This window comes from Clarias gariepinus, chromosome 8 (genome assembly GCF_024256425.1).
Source record: "Clarias gariepinus isolate MV-2021 ecotype Netherlands chromosome 8, CGAR_prim_01v2, whole genome shotgun sequence".
Taxonomy (NCBI): Eukaryota; Metazoa; Chordata; class Actinopteri; order Siluriformes; family Clariidae; genus Clarias; species Clarias gariepinus.
Window position 1 is genome coordinate 34,698,637 of NC_071107.1, and position 6,000 is coordinate 34,704,636.

A 6,000-nucleotide genomic window follows, 5' to 3' on the forward strand; every position below is an offset into this window, starting at 1 on the left:
TGCTGGTAATCCATCTGACCAATAAAACAGCAGGGTGTTCCCTTTTGATGGAACGGGATTTATAGTGTTGATTTGGAAAAAGAGAAAGGAAGATTCCTGACAACTTACTGTAGCTTTACTGGGTAGGGAGATATACAGTAAATGTTAAGCTGTTTTCGGTTTCCGTGTCTTCTGTGAAAATCATTGTTAAGCTCTCATTGGTTGCCGCTTTCTTGGTGTATATGGCTTAACGCTGTGCTGTTTGGGAGGATGCACTTTTCATTTTCTGTGCTTTTACTCAGTATCGGTTTTGCCTTTTCTTTGCATCTTATATATATATATATATATATTTTTAGCAACTTTTATAACAATGTGACACAGACATAGAGATTTGTGCTGACAGAGAGAGAGAGAGAGAACGATATCATCTGAACAGCACTAAAGCGCTTCATGAATACATAATTCTCACAAGCATAAAAATATATATAGGTCTAAGGCACTGAAGTGTTTCATATTCGGATAAAAATTTTTAATTGAAAGAGTTTAAATGATGGTCTATATACAATTTTATATGAATATTTTCCAGCTATTCCAAATACTCTTGACTGACAAATATGGCACATGTCCAACATCAAGATTTGACTCACTTTGATCAAATTGAGTCAGTTACCTTTCGTCTGCAAGTCACTCTTAGCGTCTACTTCTGCTATAAAACAGTTAAAACACTCCTCATGAGTATGAACTCCCCCTTTAATCACATTTCCCTCAGTATTAGCTCTCTGTATTTGATGAGCTTAATAAATAAAGTCAATTCAGATGCTTGGGAGTGAATAACGCAAAGCCGCACTCCAGTCGAGCGCAGTCATGCTGACTTGAACATATGAAGCAAAAGCACTTACGGGCTTTTATGGCATCTGGCATTCATTTCTTATACGGCGTACACAAATCCACAGCATCACAGCAGCTTTGGTTCGGAGTAGAGAGCAACATCCTTGCTGGCACTGCACTGCAGCAAATGCTTGGTAAGGTTACCCATTTTGTCTTTTTTTCCTCCATCCATTAAAATGTGATGGTGTTCATCACACTTGTTACTACTTCTGTATGTGACCCAGTTGACCCTGGTTTTGTTATCACCACACTGGAGGTTTTTCTTGTTCCTCGCTTCTTTTAACCTCGGAGGACTACACAGCGTTATTATTTACACATATGATATTATATATTATATACTGTGCAAAAGTCTTGACAACCCCCCCACCGCCACCCCCATACACATTTTATTAATACTTTTCTTTTAAGAATCCAGACATTCTTGCATTTTTAATGTAGACTTGTGGAATAGTTCTTCAGGCTACCGCTCTCATTTTCACTCCAGTCCAGTCCTTGTACCTGACCAGTTTAAGAGGATTGTTTCGTTTTTTTGTTTAGCTTCAGACTCCTGTTCTTGTCTGGCAGGAATGGAAATCAATGAGGACTTCAGCTGTTGTAGCTCATTTGCTTCAAGGTTTGACAAGTTGATATACTTTTCTGCTCAACATCATTGTAAAGAGTTGTTAATTAAATTTCTGCTGTCTCCCTGTCAGCTCGAACCAGTCCGGCCGTCCTCTTCCGACCTCTCTTATCAACAAGACGTTTCTACACACTTCTAACTGTCAGCCACTGGGTGTTTTTTTTTTTCTTCTTCTCATTTTGTGTAAACTCTGGAGACTGTTGTGCATGAACAATTCTGAAATACTTACTGTAAACCAGCTCGCCTCTTGCCAAAAACCATGCCATCGTTACTACAAGTCTTGGATCGTTTTCCTATTCTGATACTGTATAACATAAGTGTTAACTTTACTGTAGCCCTAGACGTGCATCTGCTTTATTTTATGCTTTTGATTTGTTCAGCAAAATTGGATAATTGCATATTCTAAACTTTTTATAACTTTTAAACTTTAAATATATTACTGTAAAACACACATTTCTTTAAGCCAATGGTGCACCAAACACAATAAAATAAAAATGAATAAATAAATAAATTCAAGATGAAACTGTCTATCTATCTAACTGAAACTACTAACATTTTACCTCATAGCAATTTTCTTATGTTCTGTGTTTTTTCCCCCTCCCAGCACTGAAAAGCTCAATAATTATCTCAAATTTAACTGCCTGTGGTTATGGGTCCTGAAAGGTTATAAAGCTTTTTAGTAAAAAAAAAAAAAAAAAACCTGCATTCTTGTCACCGTTGTTTAGTAATGATCTGCTGTGAGGTTAATGGGAATAAAGTGTGGCAATAATACCGCAGTATCATGCTGCTTCGTGTTATTTCATCACTAATTATTGTTCAAAGAAGTTGGAAAATGAGTCCGATTAAATATACCGTAGGCCTACCTGCGGAAATGGACTGTTTGTTTAGCAAGATCCAAACAATTGTGCCTTCAGCAAAACGTGTCCTCCACTGGGATTTGTGTAATCGCTTCCAAAGTTCAGTGTAATGCTAGCTGAGTTGTTGATCCCAAATAGTTTTTGACCTCTCATTTTATTTGGTTTAAATGGCAAAAATGCATTCAGCATAACCTGGATGAATACAACCTTGTATTTCCTGCTGCTATGTGTTTTGTGAAGACAAACACGCCGATGGATGCCAGTTCTGACGCTTGGCCTTGTACTTCTTTGTACGAGGCACATGATGAAAAACTGAGTTGTCACTCGTCGACACAAACTGCCATTGGATATTTTCTACCATGTTCCATTCCATTATTACTTATTGTCACACATGTATATATCTGCTCCCAGTTCTGACTGTTTCCACCACAGAGGCTGTGTACAGCGGGCGAATCGAGCACTTTACACCAGCTGAGATCCGCGTGAGGACACGATCAGACCAGGGTAAATTATCTGTCAGTCTTGGAGAAAGCGATGGCTGTTGCTGAAATGTTATCTGGTTTGAGTGTGACAAGTCCATTTCCCCCTGATTTGATGGCAATTTCATAGTAATGGCTTCTTTGTTTTTACTTTTGGTTCTCACCCTGTTGTCACCCAGAGAGCAGAAATAGATTGACTTCACATGTTAACATGATGAAGCCATTATTTATTGAAGTGTGTGCATGCTTTATTGTTCCTTTTCTCTATTTATGGGGTGTGTGGGTGTGAAGCCAAGATAGATCGAGAGCGAGAGACAGAGAGAGAATAAGATGTTACTTGGTGTACGGAAATGAAAATAGATGTATTCCCCTGTTCTTCAGATTTCATGTCTACATGTATGCAAGGTGTAGAGCTATTCAAGGTCTAGTGTTACTAGATCACTTGTTTAATGTTTCTTTTCTTATTTCTTTTGCTAAAGTTTTTACATCTGCAAACTTGTTAGTTCAAAACCTTTTTTTGTTTTTATTTTTTTTACTTTGCAGATGGTGTCCATCAGGGTTCCATTCTCATTCCAATATAATTTATCTTCCTGACCTAATTATTTGCCCTTGCTTGCTATTATTGAATGTTTTCTTATGATGTACTTACCCAGCGTATTTTAGTTGTTGTATTGTGTAGTCTAAAACCTGCTTTTAGTTATAATCCCACGGTTTTTAAAGGGTAAATCAGGAATAGTTGAAGTTACTGCAGATTGTTACAGTCCGCAATCTCATGGCACGCTCCACCTGACAATATGATCTGACTTACGATGTCATGTACGCACAAGTCAAGTTCCTCAAGTAGCCACTTTTTACAACCAACCACCCTTGGGTAGTCTGTGCACACTATGGGATCAGAACCCTGATTTTGGGTAATGTCAATACTCCGGCTTAAGGTTTGATGTCTTGCACAGAGTTTCATTCATACTGTATATTTAATATTTTGTGCTGAACCGATATAAATCATACTTTAGTTTGAGTGCTACTTTATGTTAAGGTCAAATTTGTAGTACCACAGTTTCATCTAATCGAATCTTTTAGCAGAGCGACAGATACAGAGCTCACACTGATGACAAGAAGATAAGATATGTACCGAGATACTGGAAAGTCAATTTTTTTGTCTTGCCAGAGAGAAAGAGACAAAGAGACTCTAAAATTTCAAGGTCAGAGATGGGCTAACAGTGTGACTCTGGGAAATTTACCGGTTAATTTTGCATGCATCTACTTCAAAACCCTCATACAGCTTGACACGTAGGTTTGTTAAAATAAATTCTCTATCTGGAACAGCAGGGCTACACACAGCACAGATGGACTTCCTACACCTAGCTGCTTCCTGCCTGCACCATTTATTTTGCTTCATTCAGGTTTTCAGCCTGATGTGAACAATAGAGCAATTATTCAACCATCTAATACGTCGATCCTACTGTGGTTAGGTAAAAACCTGTGGACGTATGCCACGGGTTTATCTTGTTGGACATTTTCCCCCATGCTAATTTTCAATTAAGCTGATTTTTTTCTCTTCGGCTGTTTCATTGTTTGCTGTATTTGTTCTCAGAACCATGTTGGCTTCTTTGGATGAGTGGAAGTCTTATTTAGAATAGAGATCAAATCACCTGAGAGGAGCCTGAACTTCATGAGGTGTTACACGACCGTTCTGCAGCTGCACTCATTTTCAGCATCGAGATAAATATAGAAGTTTCAGCAGTGTTTGTGTGTTTGTGTATGTGTGAGTTTCACACTGTGTCTACAGAACGGATTGGGTGTTCAAGAGTGGGTGTCATGGTAACGTGTGGTTGTGTTAGAAGACTGATAATCAGACTGATTATGCTTTTGGTACAGCAAATTGTACACCGTTATAAGGAACTGAAATTCAATCGAGCTTTTTATGTAGAAAATGTTGTAGGATTGACTCGGTGTTTAGTAACAAATAATTAGAGATGGACTTTCTTTTGTCATTTTAGTGACTGGAGTCGTTTTAATTGAATTAGTCAAATGCTTCTCTTGGATTCATTTACCAGGTGCATGCTTGTGCCAAATAAATCTAGATATACTGTATTATTTACTGATAATCCTGAATCCCTCGGTTAATCTTACCTATTTAATGGGCAAGGAGCGAATCTCTGAAGAGTCATGAATACAATATTCACTGAGTCAGAAAATAAATCAGCGAGGGGCAAATATCGGCCATGACCAAGAAAGCCAAATATTCCTTTTCCTAAACTAAAAGTTTCTGAACAAGAGGCCAATGAACCTTGGTGATGACCACATGATTCATTGATTCAACCACTCTCTTGCTGCTTTGCTACATACATACTGTATACGTATTTGGGTGGTTTAGTGGTTCCAGGTTCCAGGTTCCAGGTTCGATGTCCACTCGGGTTTGTCTGGAGTTTGCGTGTCCCAAAGACATACAGATCAGGCTAATTGGCGTTCCCAAATTGCCCGCAGTGTGTGAATGTGCGTGTGTGATTGTATATGTGTGCCCTGTCCAGGGTGTACCCCACCTTGTTTCCTAAGTCTCCTGGGATAGGCACTAATCCCCCTGATAACCCTGTATAGATGATAATGTGGTATAGATGTCCAGTGAATGAATAAGTAATAGACTTTTTGTACCTTTTATAATTATTCTTTCAGATAATACGATAAAAACTGCATTGAATGCGGATGCTCAGACAAAAAAATCTTTATCCTATTTTGGTATAATTTAATAAATCCAGATGGTTTTAGTGATTTTTTTTATTCATGTGCACCAGCAAATAGGAATCTCCTAAAGTCCATTTTACAAACTATTACCATGAAAGTTTACGAAACGAGAGCTAATGTCAGAATGACCCCAAACTGACCCTAATAGGCACCATTAGAAGATGATCATAGCTCCAGTTTTGCCTTTAAGCATGCTGGAATTGCAGACTCCAGCTAAGCAGTGTATGTTCCCAAGCAACTGGCTTGCTTAAAAAAATATATAAATATTCATGCCTGTTATGCCTTACAAGGTCAGTAGGCCTATTAAGCACAGGATGCTCTTAGCTAGCTGGAGATTGGAAATGGTACATCTAGATTGGGTTTTATAATTGAATGTGCATAGTTAAAATCTTTATTTCCAAAGTGCCTTAATTAAACATTGATAGAAGAAATGGGT